The following is a 17,354-nucleotide window of genomic DNA, read 5'->3' as shown; positions in this document are numbered from 1 at the left end:
ATTTCCAATGCAACTTTTTAAATTGCTAATGCTTCTTATTTTGTGATGCTAGTCCCCTTTTTTTCTGTACAATGTTACAATGTGATCTTGTTTGCTTTTGCTTTTAATATTGTGCCTGAGTCTCTATAAAGTACATTATGGAACCCCAACATGTGTTTTCACAATGATCACAAGCTATAAAACTACATTTGCAAACATTTTTGGAGATAGGTCTTGCGTTCTAATCTAGTCTCATCAGTGAATATCTGTGAAATTTATTCATGGGTATTCACATATATGAGGTACTGTTATTCTTGTCAGTATTGTCTGTTTACTGCAGAAACTCTCTAGAAGAATGATTATATCCCTGATTCAAATCTCCTTGAGTCTAATGGATTCCATCTGGAGAGCCTACATGCTTGTAAAACCTCTAGTACAATTGGGAGGACCCTTTGTGTGGTATTCTAATGTAGTCTTCTGAAATCTTTAAGTGTTTCCAAGACAGGTCTCTATTCCATTCACTTTCAAATGAGTTATTCATTTCAGTGATATTACTTCAAGCCTTGCAGCATCTTTTGCATGACAAAAACTAAGCTAGAAATCCAGATAGGATCCACATCACAAAACAGCATAATGTTTGGTCTAATGATTAAGCTAAGAGCCAGAAGGAGCTGGTTATGCAAGCTCAGAGACAATGAGCTCTCACTATTCAGCATCCCACTTCTTCCGCTAATTTATAGCAGCAATTCTGTGATTTTGTAGCCCTTGATTTTGAGCATTGTCATTAAATTTCTCTTTAAAGTTGGACAAAAGTTCCTGTGAGTTTACTGCAGATGAGGTTATTGCATGTATAGATCCTGAATAAAGTATTAATTTCATAACTTCAGCGTTCTCTTATACAGTGGGTCTCTGTAATAGTGAGCTTCTTATCTTAGGACACCAAATAACTTTACAGATATTTAACGCTCCTCAGTTCCTTGAGGGTTTGAGTACTCTGTGCATCACAGAAATTAAAAAAAGCAGGGAAATGATATAAAGACAGTATTGTAAGAAAATAAAGATTCTAAAAAATAAATTTTACTCTCTGAAGTAAACCCTGAGAGCACTTTGCTGGGATACATGAATAAATTAAATAAATGTCTGTAATCTAAAATACCTGAAGACCCTTACTCAGACATGAATATTTTTAACTTACATATTTCACAATCATAATTCTAAAGAGTTCTTTATTTAATTGTTGCTGTGGTCTTCAAAAGGATTTTTGATTAAGTACTTCCCACTTGATTGCATTTTTCTCTGACAGCAAAGAGGTTGCATTCTATTTGTAGCTCAAATGAATTCTTCAGATTTAAAACAGTCAAAATTTAAATGAAACAATTCATTTCTCTTCCCTTCTCTCCAACATCACAAATGTTGGATTTATCCACATACACACACACTGGATATCCAGTGTCAGTGTATGTGGATAAAAAGATCTTCATAGGTAGTAGTGAATTCCGGCTGTGCTGGAAGACACTAGAGTCCCAGGCAAAATCATATCAATTCAGAGCACCTAGTGTCTGCAAAGTACAGCCAGTCACGACATACCTCTGGAATTCTGATCTTCCAAGACAGGGGACTTCTTGCGGCATACTGTGACTTTAGTCCAACTCTTTTCTGCAGAGAGAAGCAGGTAGGTGTGTGTGTGTGTGTGTGAATTGGCACATACAGGTAACCAGGGCCACCACGGCAAAGCCACTGCTGAAATGCAAAGTGTAGATTTATTTCATTTCCATGCTATCAATGAGCAGCAGAGGCAAGTGGCAACACAGGCTCAGTTAGGATCTGTTCATCCCAGTGGACAGAGACACATGGGCACATGGGCTCTGGTAGGCCTAGTCCATCCTAGTAAAAAGAGACACATGAGAACACAGGCTTCTTCAGGATCATCCTTGTGGACAGGGACACATGGCGACACAGGCTCTGTTAGGCTCAGCTCACCCTAGAGCACAGCAGGGTAGGAGGGTGGGCTTATCACAAGTCTGGGCTTTTATGCCCTCATTCTCTCCCAGAAGGAGGCTAAAGCCTATCTGTGAGAGTGTGGTATCTCTGCACAGGAATTCTGCTTCCCACAATGGGCAGAGGATGAACAACATTAGGTGTAATAAATGTAGTTTTCTTGCACCAATACTTTCAACATTCCCAGTTACAAGGTCACTCTGAGTAAAACTATTCCCTCCTTTTTGTCAAATCTTCCAGTTTTAACCCTTTCCTTCCAACAGAGTGCGAGCAGAAGGCCTGGCAAGTGTGCAGCTATTAAACAGATAGGGATCTGCGTCTTGTCTAGAGTGCAGATCATGTTCTCAGCCTCTTGGAGACTGCCAACACCTAGTGATGAAATCACCATTCCCTGAATACCTCTGTTGCTTGTTCATGACATGCTTGGGTGGTCCCAAGCATCTGCTAAGGACTGCTTCTCTCACGGCAACCCCCTTCAGGGGAAGGGGTCTGTCAGAATACAAGTCTGAATGCGAGATTACTAACACTGGAGATTACAAACCCAGTATTGTAGAAATTGCCATGAAATGCTCAATCCCTCTTTAGCTGTGTTTTACCTGTCAAGTTTGCTCTGAGATTATGATTGTTAGATTTTTAAATGTGTATTTATGTATGGTATGAAGTATGTGCTTTGATCTTCAATTGATAATGCTGAAACACAAAGATTGCCCCTGATACTGTCACCTCACTGACTCTATGTTAGTTTTTATCTGTAAGGTAACAATAACTGGCTGCTCTTTAACTCTACTCTTGCCCTCTAGTAACTGCATTTCAGAAACCAATTTTATATAGCATTAATTTTTTTTTTAATTGATTGCTTTGATTTTTTTATCCTGACAATGAAAACCATATAATTCTAACTTATGAACAAGTCATCAAAAGTGTTATCTGTAAATGCTTTCTAAACTAATGAGAATTTAAGGAATTGTCCTTGATAGAAGTATTTTGTATGACTACACGAATAAATGTGACCATTACTGCACTAAGGAACAGTGGTAGTGCAAAAATGTGGGGAAAGTGTTCAAGTAACATTTACACATATAGATAGACATGCACATAAATAGACATATATAAATCCATATTTCTACCATGTACATATATATATGTGTAATGTGTATACACACACACACAAAATCAGGCTTTGCAGAAAACATCTGTTAGTGATTGTGGTTTGACTTGCTTCCATAAGGCATTAAGTTCCTTTATCATAACCATCTGTCATTTTTGCTATGTTTACCGAATTAATTACAGAATTTTAAACAGTTCATTTAAAACACGCCACAAACAAAATTAGTATCTGGTGAGAGCAGTTTATAAATAATATGTGTATTCCTACTGTGAGGACAGTAGCCACTATTAAAATTAAGTCATTCATCTAGCCTCTGAAGTTTTACGGATATAATATTAAGTTCTGTAATGTAAAAAAGCTCATGCTGTTATGAACAAACCCCAAATCCTTCAGAATTACTGAGCTACACAAAAATCAGTGTAAAGGGAAAATAAATTTAATCTTTAAACTCCATTTCTTAATTCAACAGTGGGAGATCAAACTTTTGAACTGTACTTTGAAGACAAATTAACTTTTGGCATAAGTAAGAGCAGTTCTCTGAGTCAATAGAAGTACAACATTTACATTTGCTGATGTAGAGCCCTGGATTTACTTTAAACCTCCATTTTTCAGCACAGGTGTGGAAGGATTGCTTTTAGAAATCTTTCCTGTCTTAAACCCCTGTACATTTTAGGATGGATTTACCTCTTTTTATTATCATCATCATTGCTATAATGCTCTGGGGGAGAGAGGATAACTTGCCCTTGTATTAAATATTCTTGTTCCAGTTTCATGTGGGACAAACTGGGAGCAAATGCAAAAACTGACCTTCTCTTATATGTATGGATATTCTTGACTAAGCTGTGTAATAAATATTAGAAATGGTCAAGCTGTGTCATTAAAAAAGAAGTCATTCTATTATGCATTAATTACTTCTGAGAGAGTACACAGTGGAAATATTTGGGTAAGTTCTTGCCAAGTGTCAGGGTTGAACAGTTTATCTCATTATACAAACTGTGTTCTTTATTCCTTTGTTTTTACAGTCTGTACTAATTATGGAGACATTTGTAAGATTAGATGTCCCCAGTTGTGCCAGTTATGCAACAGTACATCCTTATTTTTGATATGAGTATGGTTTCAGTTGAAGCATATCAGCGGCTGTTACCCTTCCACATTTTAAGATATAACCTCTGACAGACTCTAAACATGTGGCTGGGCTTCATGTTATGTGTTTATTTGCTCTCTCACAAAAGCTCTCCACCTTCCCACAAATTGCTAAACAATTACTTTGCTTATCTTCTGCAATGTGCATTATAATTTCATCACTTTCAATCTGAATTCTTGCTGAAGATCCTAGGTTCCTTTGATCTTTGAGATGAAAGTAAAATTCTCAGTATGTTTTTATTGGCACCTTTCCAGCTTTCCTTTCTTGTTCTCTATAACCAAATAACTACATACTAACATTTTAAAATACAGAGCTGTCACTATTTTAAATACTCAGTCCCATTTGCTCTTAATTATTGCACATTTAAAACGAAAATTCTCCAGTTCTAAAGATGATATAGGCTTGTATGTATTCTAATTAGGCAAACTAAATTCATTTTGACTACATAATAAAGTAAACCAAAAAAAGCAAAGCTAAAGTGGAAAGTAAGTGCACAGACAAAACTACTTTATGAGTACATTAGGAACTTTTAGTTTAATAATAGAAACTTCAGAAATGCCATAATTGAAGTTGCCTTTTCAACAAATGTTTTATGACAGTGTTTAATTGCACGTGTGAGCAAGTGGAGGAAATGATTACTGGCTCAAAACAACCAAAGACAGTGTATGTATGTGTATGTGTGTGAGAGGACAAGGCAAGTTCTGTAAAAGTGGGATGATGTTCTTGCCCACACCCTGTCCCCTTTGGAGCCTCTGGAGCAGCTCAGTCACTGGAAAACGTGAAGCAATCCCCCAAAGCAACCTCTGGAGCCTCAGTGCAGCCCCAGAGTGGTCAGATGACCAGCAGCCCCATCTGCAGGGAAGCTGAGGCCGCAGGAGACCAGAGCAGACAAAAACCATTGCACAAAGATGCACAAGGATTGTTCCTATTTTCCTTGGATTTTATGGCAGCTGAGACAGTGCTGGATCCAGGGGTGGTACTTATATCTCTCTTTTTTTCTCTTCCTCTCCTTTTCTTCTCCTGATTTCCTCTTGAAATCTGAGAAATTTTAGGTTGGATGGGTCGAGTTTGCTAAGTCAATGCTATCTGAAATGCCTTGTTTTGATTGAATATTTGCTTTACATTTTGCTAAATTCCTGATCTTTTAGAGTTTGCCATTACAGTTTGGTTCTCTAACCACCTGAGAAGTTTTTTCAAGCTCTTCTTTGCACCACCTCAAGTAAAAGAGGTACCTTAAGTCCCTTTTAAATCAACTCACTGAGCAGGGCTTTACAGCATGACCTTACAGTATTTTCCAAATGTGGGGAAAAAATGCCTTGAATATAGTACTCTGATTCATCCGTAATTAAGGCCTCTTTATACAGTGACACAATCATATTTTGGGAAGAAAAATAATGTGACAAACTAAAAATTATATGATACAGTTTACAACAAAAAGTACAACCCTAATTGAAACATTTCATTTTTTCAGTTATTTCATAACCTTGAGAGCTGCCATTAACAACTTTATTCTGGTATGTAACATCTTTATTTAACTCACCCTTCAAGAGTAATTTCAAATACTGTCATATAAAGTTTTGTATGGATTACAGGACTTGCAGAACTGATAGCATTTAAGAGAGTCTGTGTAGGACATGATCAGATTTAAACAGTAATGCCAGAAATACAGAAGAATTTCACTGGATTTTCTTGCACTTTTTTCTTGTAGTAGTTATATCAGCACATAGAAGCCAAGTTTTCTCTAGGCCTTAGTGAGTCTAGGTTTGAAGGTTTACCTAATGGTGTAACAAAAGTGTCTTAGCTGCTCCCCTCTAACCTCCTGACCCTGCAAGCCCATAGACTTCATGGGTGCGTTCAAGCTGGGACTGAGAATTGTAGGGGTTTTCCTGGGCAGTCCACACTTATTCCAAGAAACAGGTTTGTGAAGTTTACAACAGTTCATCTTCACATTTCATCTTCTTTTAGTACATAACTGGTTTCTCTACCAACAGTCCAACTTTCAAGGCCATTAAAAGCTCCCCAGTACAAAGTGTGTATGCCCAGAAGTTTCCATTTTCTACACTGCCTCTGCTGTCACAACAATTAGAGTTTTATTTTCTCCAAAACTCTTCTATGAAACCCACTAAAGATGCCCTCAGCAGAGACCATAATATTTGAAATCCCTCTCCCAGTGGTTTGGCTTCTGAGCAGTGCTTTCATCTGGATCCTGTGATCTGACATCACACTTCAGCACTTGTAACCACAAGCACTGAGAAATTCAAATTAGCCAGACAACTCTAATCAAAAACACTATACTTGGTAGCCAGCCTCACAGACAAATGCTGAGGTTTGTATGCCAGATACCACTGAGACCCATGGCAGCCACCTTACAGTCCCTGTTGATACCTGTCCAAGCCCAGGCTCTCCCTGATGGGACATACTGAACAGCCCATATGTGTTAAATTTTAAAAAGAAACAGCCCACACGTGCAATGGGGATCTCCTCTCCTTCACCAGAAATACAAGAAGAAAATGATCTGGTGAAAAGGAAGAGGAAACCTCCTTCCAGTCTCTACAGTCACTACTGCCAAAGCCCCAGTCCTGTGCTAACAAAGCTGATGCTGGCAAACGTGTACTTACAGTGCTGCTAATAAGGAGTCAGGCAGTGTCCTGAGGTGGCTTCCACACTAATAAGTGAGGGGAAAGGTCATAAAGTGTGGAGACAGCACAATGATTTGTGTGCCAGCATTGTAGCTGAGGACACTCCCCATATGCTGCAACCAGAATGCATGGCAGGCTGGGGCACTTCTGCTGCAGCCAGGTCACAAAGGACATTGGGGGGTCTGCAGGTGAGTGGATGTGGGAAGCCCAGATTTTCATGCATGTGTTATCCCTCCATTCCCCTCTGCCTTCCTTCTCCACCCTTCTCCTTCTCATCATGCAGCGCTGGCACAGTTATATCTGGGCTATGACTGAGCACCGTAAGATACTCAGGCAGGTTCAGGAAGGCTGAAATTTCCACAGATTTTAGCACATAAAAGACAACCAAAAATATAGACCAAACACTTTATGAAATGCAAAACTGTCCTGTCTGACTATTAGAGATGAAAGTGACTCTAGCTTGAAAGAGGGGACCTCTGACGAAGTTGAAAAACCTGGCTGACTCCATCCCACTGTATTGTGCAAGAAAGTTCTTTCAAAGACAACCATGGTACATAGAGTCTTGTGCATGTGGTCACATACATTTAGTTAACTATTAAAACCAGGGGGAATGGATCCTTTCAATCAACAGGTTAAATATCTGTGCACATAATTAATGTAATATGCATTAACTGTGTAATAAAATAACCACCATGTGAGTGGCTTATTGTTACAGAAGAAATATTTGCTTTTTTAACACAGAGACAAGTAGTGAAAGTTTTCACTTCAAACTTATTTTATTTTCCATGTTCTATTTATTTATAATTCTGCTGAGAAATATACTGCATCATTTTAGTCTCAGAGAAATGCATTGTGACGCTGCACACTGACATTTGTACAATTTTATACCACATGGCACATACAGAATAGACTGGGGAAATTATTCGCAGATTTATAAACAAAACTTCCTACACAGGTGACTCATTTTAGTTAAATGTGGATGGCCCTTAATGGGAACACATTTGTTTATACTGAAGAACCTGCAATACCAGCTAAGGTGGCACAATTCTCTCTGCCATTAGGAAGATTGATTTTGCCTGGGAGTGCCTCTACTCAGCAGAAGTACCCTTCAGGTAAGTTGAAAAGTTATCAGGTATGTAGTGTAAATGAGCAGTGGAGATTCTGGAAATGAAGGAAAACTCTCCTATGCCATATAAAAAAAAAAATCATTCTTCCCTCAGATTATAAGCATTCACCCATTAAAAACATTAAAAATCTCCAGTATATAATGTAATAACTGAATGTTTCTTATAAATAGCCTAACAATTAAGACATGGAAAAAAAATTCTAAAGTTGAATTTAAAAAACCCAAACAAAACACAAACCAAACTCCACAAAAGTTGAAAATTGACCTTTGAAATTGTAAAGAATGTGAAGATTTTAATGACAAGTACAGGACAAGATTAATTCTGCTGAATTGCTAGCAATACTCCACTGTAAATCTACTCAGAGACCAGATTAAGTATAGGGTGATTGCAAATATGGACAAGCTTAGAAAGTGATTTTGGGTTGATAAAATGCCTAAACGAATATGGCAAAGTTGGTATCCTCATTATTTTGGAATCATTTTATAAAATGTAATCTAGATACAGACAAAACACCTAATAATCATGCAAGGCAAAAAATGCTAATGAAAATGACAGGATTGGAGGGTAGAAAGAAAATAAAGAATATTTTACTACTTGTTTTGACATTTATATTTCTAAATTAAGTTATTGGATTTCAGTTCTTAGAACCAGTCCTCAGAATTATAGCTCCTACATCCAATCTTATCTCTTTGTGACCTTTCACGATTTCAGAGAAGGATGAAGTCTAGATACCCAGATGGACTACATATATATTTATACATACATATAAACCCCATCCTTACTATATAAACATATTGTACAAAGCTGATTTATGCACTCCAGTATGGTATTATCAGCACTTTGATTCAGTAAACTCTAAGGAAATCTATGTCAAGAGAATGTCAGAAGTTTTGGGGTTTTAAAAATTTATTTATTTATTTATTTATTTGCTTTTACTCTCTAATGCATGTATAAATAGAAATTCAAATGTTATCTTCCTACACGGCTTAATTTGGGTTGATGAGGTGTTGGGAAATGAGAATGGAGGAGCACTTAAAAGGGGTAACAACCATGCTCCAGTACGAGGTTCTTTCAGATCAAAACTGTCAGAAAGCAGTAAATTCTTTTAAGAGACAAAACTAGATTTATTTGTTTTTCACTCTGGCATAATTTTTGAAGTTGTTTTATTTATGCTTAAATTCGGTGGTAGGATAATAAAATATTCCAAAATTCTGTCATGTTCCAAGAAAAGAATTCACTTTTATGTAGTAATATTTTTGTTTTCTTGAGAAACACAAACCATAAATTTATCTTACTGCCCCAAAAAACCACCAACACCTCTTTCTTTTTCTGCTTGTTTTTTCCAATTATTCCCATGGAGTAGAAAGAAGTTAGAGTGGGGATGGGGGTAAAAAACATGAAACTTGATGTAATCATACTACCGTTCACCACAAAGTAAGCATGCACTGTCCCAGAGCAGGTAAAGTCCCAACCCTATTGATTTTTGAAGATGGATTGCAACATGTACTGGGTGTCAGACAGATCTCAAAACTGAATCTAAGACACAACAATCTCCATAAACCATTTATCACAAGATGAATAGGATGATTATTAGTTCAAACGCAGATACCAAATTACTTATTGTTTTGAAACGTGGAGAGTAGTAGAAAAAAATGTCCTCTAAGCAATCAAAAAGAAAAGATATCAGGTGTTGAAGCTCAGTTGTCAAAACCTTAGAGCAATAATAATCACAATGATAATAACAATTGTGATAATAATGATGATAATAAAAATAATAAACTTCGTTTTGCGTCAGTGTAGTCTTTCAATAGTGGTAAAATGAATTCCTTCTCCTAATGCCTGTAAGATGTTGAATGCTAATAATCAGAGTGTCATTGGCACCTATTTTGAACACAGACATACAAGACAAGGGCAAGAGCTCTCAAGCCACAAATGGGGACTTTCTATATAGAGTGAAAAATAAACATAATCGAATGACAGATTTTTTTTTTTAATCTTGTGTGTTTTTATTAAAGGGGAACAATCTTTTTAAGAAATTGAGGACTTAAAATGATACTGCTGAAACTTTATTTATTTATTTATTTATTTATTTATTTATTTATTTGAGTCAAATTCTGCCCTTTAGGAACTACTCAAGGAACTTTTCACAGAACTAAATCTATAGGTGACCACAGCTATTTCTATAAGTAGCTGCCTGAATCTTCAGTGAGTGAATAACATAAAACACATCTCTTATTTCTCAGGCAGACATTTTCTTTCATTTTCTGTGGCAGTTACTCCCCTTTTTACACAGAACATGATAGGATCTGTTGGTAGGAATATGACCCTTTCAACAAACGAGCTTCATCTTGCACATTTCTTTAGAGTATTCCAGTAACAAATAAGTCTTCAGAGCCCGGTGGAGCATTGCATTAAAGACCTTTGAACAACTTGGTACAACTGCACAGTGAACTGGGGTGTTGAACATACATTCTTCTGAAACAGCAGGCAGGATCAGCAGAGTGCTGTGTCTCAGCTAAATAGATTTGCCTTTTAGCAGGGCGTATTAGCTCAGAGCAATCAGTCATCTATGCGTTTATATGTCTTGCAGCTCTGGAATTTAAATCCCTTCAGTCAACTTGTGAACCTCAGCTGTGGAACCTGCTATGCTGAGGAAATGCACCAGTCCCTGTCATACAGCTACAGAGCCAGCAGGGCTCGAAAAGCAGAAACACTCAATCCTCCCAAGCTTATTTCCCCTGCCAACAAAGAGTAATTGAAAGAGCTCCATGGTTAGAAAACGCCAGAGACTCAGGTTAAAAAGTTACTGGTCCTCTAGTTATTCACAAAACAGCTAGTATTTTGAGGGCATGTTAGAAGTTCTACCAACATCAGGGTATATTAAAATCTGGACATAAGATAGTAGTCAGCTAGACTATTAACATTCTCTCCCTGTCAGATGTCGTTTCTCTGTACACTGAGAAAATATTAAATAAGTTTGTGTTGCTATCTACATTAAAGAGCTCTACAATGTTTGTGTCAAGACAAAATTCTACATTTAATAATTATCCTGTATATAAATGTTAGTTCTAACACTCTGCTTAGTATCAGAGAGGACCTTGGGTTCTCCCTCAATTTTTCTTCTACATCCAAAAAATATGGATCTAATATAAAATGCATTAGAAAAGTCATATCTCCTGACTCTTTATGGCTGGATTTTACAAATAAATTAAAACTTTTCTACCCTTAGCTCTTCTGGTTCAGCTTTTGGAAGATAGCCTGATGTACTTACTATTATCATTACTTAGTGTGAAAAACTTACTCTGCAATTTTAAAGGTAGCTATTGAAATATCAATTAATGAGCAGGCTGTATATTTCTGGTCCTTCTAGCTGATTTATTCAGACTGCACTTTGCATATCTGCAGGGGAAGTATTTTTCAGCAAAGTCATGCACCCTGACTCTTAAAAAAAACTGTAGTGCAAAGGATTTGGGTTAATAAACAAGAAGTTTTGATACATCATTGCCCATGTGCAAGTATTTTCAAACCCAACTTCTGCATCTTTTCCTCCTGTTAGAAGATTATCTGAGAAATCTGCACTAGTATGTATGAAAGAAATGTACCACCTTTCATTCAGTATGGGGTTTTTTTCCCTGTATCCATGGAGTAGAACTAGACAGATACTGAAATATTCAACTTCTCATTCTGCCTGAGTAGTTTTACAAATACATAACCCAGACACAAGAACAGTACAGTATTTTTCTTCCAGAGAGCACTGCCTGTAAAAAATATCATTCACAGGAATAATGTAGAGAGAATGGGAAATGTGTTCTGCTTCAACAACCAGCCCTAATTCAGCTTTCTAGAGCTATTGCTTTGATTCTGCATTAGAAAGACAGTGAAGTGCTGAGCCCAGTTCCCTTACTGCTTAGAGTAGGCATTACTGTGACAAGATGCTGTTCAGTTTTGCTCAAAAACAGCATAATGTAATTGAACTGTTGATAGGCAATATAGACAATGAGCAGTAAAGGCTACAAGCTAGATATTTCTCAGCAAAAAATGAATCCACAGGACTGCATTTACACTGTTTCCAAAACAAGAAAGGAAAAAATAAATGGATTTCCTAAAAGTTTATTCCAGAAACATAAATCTAGTGTTCAGACATGCCATTCAGCTGTTTTGACAGAAGATATAACAGAAGGACCAACCATTAAAATGATCATCTTTATTTTCAACAGAATCACACAGACTCACTAGGTTGGAAGAGGCCTTCAAGACCATCAAGTCCAGCCCATGCCCCAACACCTCAACTAGCCCATAGAGTGCCACATCCAGCCTGTTTTTTTAACACATCCACAGATGGTGACTCCACCACCTCCCTGGGCAAATCATTCCAATATTTTACCACCCTTTCTGAAAACACCTTTTCTAATATCCAACCTATATTTCCCTTGGCACAGCTTAAGACTGTGTCCTCTGGCTCTCTCATTTGCTGCCTGGAGAAAGCGACCAACCCGCACCTGATACAGCCACCTCTCAGGAACTTGTAGAGAGTGATAAGGTCACTCCTTAGTCTCCTTTTCTCCAGGCTAAACACCCCCAGCTCCCTCAGCCGTTCCTTACAGGGCTTGTGTTCCCAGCCCCTCACCAGCCTTGTTGTCTCCTCTGGATGTGCTCCAGCATCTCAACGTCCTTCCCAAACTGAAGGCCCAGCCCTGGACACAGCGCTCAAGGTGTGGCCTCACCAGTGCCGAGTACAGGGGAAGGATGACCTCCCTGTTCCTGCCGGCCACTCTATTCCTGATCCAGGCCAGGATGCCATTGGCCTTCTTGGCTACCAAGGCACACTGCTGGCTCATGTTCAGCTGGCTGCCGACCAGTACTTCCAGGTGCTACTGCCTGGGCACTGTCCAACTGCCCCTACAATGCTGCAGGGGGTTATTGTGGCCAAAATGCAGGACTTGGTACTTGGACTTATTAAACTTCATCCCACTGGACTCTATCCAGGTCTCTCTACAGAGCTCTCCTACTCTCTAACAGATTGACACATGCACCCAGATTGATGTCATCTGCAAGTTTACTAATGAAAGACTCAATCCCCTTATCCATGTCATCAGTAAAAATATTGAACAGAACTGGTCCCAACACAGACCCCTGAGGGGCACTACTGCTGACTGGCCACTGTTCACCACCACTCTCTGGGCCCGGCCATCCAGCCAGTTCTGAACCTAGCCAAGAGTGCTCCAAGCCATGGGCTGCCAGCTTTTCCAGGAGTGTGCTGTGGGAGACAGCACACTGGGAGACAGTGTCAAAGGCCTTGCTGAAGTCCAAATAGACAACACCCACAGCCTTTCCTGCATCCACCAGGTGGGTGACCTGGTCACAAAACGAGATCAGGTTGGTCAAACACAACCTACCCCTCCTAAACCCGTGCTGGCTGAGTCTGCTACCCTGACCATCCGGTAGGTCCTGCATGATGACACTCAGTATAAATTTCTCCAACAGAATATATTCTAAAGAAAAGTAAGTATGGGAAGGTATTTAGAGTGGTTGAAAATAAAAAAGATGCTGAAGGTATGACAGTATTTTTACTTCTTTATCTTTGTCTTGCTTAAAGTTCTTCTTATTTTTGTTTACTGTCATGGCACTTTGGGCGTTTGTGAAACTATTGATTTAAATGACAGGCACAGAAGTCTAAGCTAGCAGATCCAGAGGTAAGATCAGGGCACAAGGTGATTCATAAATAAAAGTAAGAAAAGCAGGTACCTCTTGGGCCTGTGAGATTCGCAGCTACTAGTTTCTTATTTGGGAGAAAAAAGTAAGTCTTAAGCTTTCAGTAAATAAAGCTAAGAAAATGGGTCCTTGCAAAATGTCTCTATAGAGAATAATTATGAAAACTGGCCCTCATCAGAAGGAGCTATTTTGCTGCAGTTGAATGCAAATTCTGGACATTGTGGCTATGATACTTCAGCAGCAACTGTGCTCTAAGCTTTAGAAGCCCACCCTCATTCCCCAGGTTTTCCAGCTGCAGGAGCCCCTGCTCAGTGCTGACACAAGTGTTTATACAGCCACAGAATGGATTGGATTGATGAACTAATTTATCCTAAATTATCTCTGAAAAAAAAAGTTTGAGCTCCTTTACAGCTGGATCAATTCCCCAGTTCACCATATAAACAGCTGGATGCAACTGTGGGTAGCAGCAAACACAGAAGGCAGATTGATGATGGGAAAAATTGCCTGGCAGTAGGGCGGATATACGCTGATGCAGCCGTGTCACCAGACTTGAATCCCAACCTAGAAAAGAGAAATGTGGCCTTGGAAATGCAAGATAAAAGAAATGATGTGATAGAAAATTAGATATACCATGCAAATTATAAATTTGGTAAGCTTGACTAACTTCTAAGGTTGCAACCTTTTCTGCAAAATTTAAAGCAATTAAGGATTAAGCTGGATTTGGTCATCAATCATGACTACTACTGTGCTGTTTATCAGGAAATAATGCCTACTCAACATCACTCAGTAAATGCAAATTTAAACATATGAAAGAAAATGGTATTTAAATTAAGGAACATTAGGACATAAATATTTATCTTACTATTTTTATTTGATGAATAATGCTATATACAGACACTGCATTCGAAAGGGAATAAAAGGACAAAAAATCTTCAAGGAGGGAGTTTATGGTACTTAAGTAGTAATGCGATAATTACCCATGCATAACCACTCAATTATAAATATGGAAATGCTTAATTAATTAATAGATTAAATTAATCATGACACAGAAGTATATCAAAGGGTACATAGCAGCATTTAGCTAGAACTTTGTGGTTTTTGTGCAGCTACTGTGATCCTAGAAAAGTTTAAGGTCAAATTATAACTAATAACACTAGAACTTCTTATCAGAATCCTCTGATTTAGAACTACAGTACTGAGGGATTTCTCCTCTCACACACACTCTTGAGATGCTTTATGCTGGTTTGGAAGGGAGATGAGACCTTGGCTTTTCAGATTAGTTAAGCCCATATGAAACAATTTTTGTCTTTTTGCATGCTCCTAACTGTGGGAATACCATATTCCTCAAGGTCCTCAAGAAGAGAGAAGTTTGAGTAAAACACTGTGTATCATCTGTACCTCATGATGTTTCTGTAGGCAAATGAGGAGTATGCTAAGGATATGATATATAAATATTATTTGAATTTTTCTTACAAATAATGGAACTGAATTCTGCTCTCAAAAAATCTGCAAATACGCATTTACATCTTGAAACCAATCACTGTGGCTCTACACTACCCTCATTTGCATCTCTGCCACTGTTCCAACTCATGATTATTTTGGAATGTGGAAATTAGCAGGTTTAAAGAAACATTAGGGAAACTGATAAAATTTAACCTTGGTATAAAATTTTTTTGTTTAACCTTGTACTTCTGTGCTTATCTTGACCATCTGATTCTGGGCACATTATTGATCCATGCCATATGACGTGTCTAAACTGACTAAGAGTTTCCCTATCAAGAACTAGCAGAGAAACCAAAACAGAAGCTGCAGTAACAGATGTCACTGCAGCCTTTTCTGGTGAAAGGCACTAGATGAGGGTTGTATGTTGTGCTTGGTTTGGGCAGTGGTGCTCAAGCAGAAGTTATGTAACATAAGTTCTCTGAGGTGAACAGTAGCTTAGTGAAGGCAAGAACGAGGCCAGAAAATTGATGCTGGAGAAAAAGATTAGGAGGAAGCAAGATTGTTTTCATCTATCTAATAGCTAACTATCATGCTGTAGTTACCATCACGATCTACTGGCACTTACAACAGAGGCATGATTTCAAACTTCCAGCTGGTGTTTGAATTGCTGTACAAGTGCTCCAGTAGGTTTTTTACCTTCTCCAATTAGTTTGTGATACAGATTCATTGTTTCACATGAGGGGTGTTTCTCCATGTATTGTGCAATTCAGTTTTACAAATTACAACATACATTTAACATGGTCTGTTACCTACTTTGTCCTATTATGTTGCCACACATAACACAAATCGATAATAGAATATCAGAGGATTTGAAATATGTCAATATCTTTCACTAAAACTCACGCAGAACTGCACCATATTTTAGTACCATTCAGAAGGTGAAAATGTCCAAATGAGAAACAGACATTCAGAGCCTGGCAGTGCACAGTTACATTTTCATGGAGTTTATAGATTTGTCTATGAGGTATAGAAAGTTGAAATGACGTATGAGAAAAAATCACTTCATTCTTTGCATGCTGTATCACCCACTGGGTTAGCAGAAATGCTTTAAATTATATTATTTTTTATTACAATAGAAGAATGTCAGTAGCTGGAGTGTTATGATTCCCACTGTGGAATTTTGAAACTGCCATCCTTGTTTAACCATATTCCAATGCTGTGACTCTTCATGAAAAAATATTTAAAAAACATAAAAAGTGCCTGTTTATAAAAATAGTGTGTTTTTATAAATAATGAATTAAGGAAAATGAAGTTCATATAGATCAAGTTGCATTTGAATTACTGAGATTTATGTTAATTGCACTTATTCCATAACTAGTCTTCACTATTAAAGTAAGTAAGCAACTCAAAGACATAAATATTTAAACCTAATTTAAAAATTCTTGAGATATGATGTATTTTTTAAGCTGTCAAAAATTCAGAAACCTCAGTCTTGGGTTTGAGACTTCTTTTCCACAATCTACAGCAAGAATTATGCCAGTAATTGAGTAATGCCAGTAATTGAGTAATTTTGACATTAATATGTCAAAATAAGTCGCATAATTTCATTGTTTACTATAACAATATATGAATTTCAGAAAAAGTGACACTGCTTGCTAAAGCCAGAAATTGTTTTTAGTAGGAGTAGCTGCAGCAAGCATTGTTATGATAGCAATATTTTAAACTAACTAATTCAATATCACCCAAAGGCTTGCTAACAGTGAGATTTTCAATTTGATTTATGCTAATAGTCTGCCACTCTCACTTCAAACCCTACTGGGCCACTAAGACAGGACCAGGATATGCATAGTTGCGAATCTACCAAAAAGAGTCCTCTTTCCAAAGAAGGGTAAATGTGTTTGAGTAAATGTACACTTATAAAGCTGGAAAGGAAAGGAAAAGGGTAACAATTGTGATATCATTGTGGCTTTTTTTTCCTATATGCAACTTCCATGCCAGTTTCCAGATATTAACACTTAAGTACTTGCTAAGTGGGATTGAAATATTCAATGGCCTTAATATGGGATACCTGCAGGTCCAAGCTCCATTTTAATTACTTACAAAAAAAAAAGTCACAGAAACATGCACAAAAACATGCACACATTCCTATGCTTGGCTGTAAGCAGATGCCAGTTACTGAAAAAAAACCCCTTCCAGTCTCGACC

Source organism: Zonotrichia leucophrys, chromosome 2 (assembly GCF_028769735.1).
Source record: "Zonotrichia leucophrys gambelii isolate GWCS_2022_RI chromosome 2, RI_Zleu_2.0, whole genome shotgun sequence".
In the NCBI taxonomy this organism is placed as follows: Eukaryota; Metazoa; Chordata; class Aves; order Passeriformes; family Passerellidae; genus Zonotrichia; species Zonotrichia leucophrys.
The sequence above is the reverse complement of the archived record's forward strand: the minus strand, read 5'-3'. Positions refer to the sequence as shown.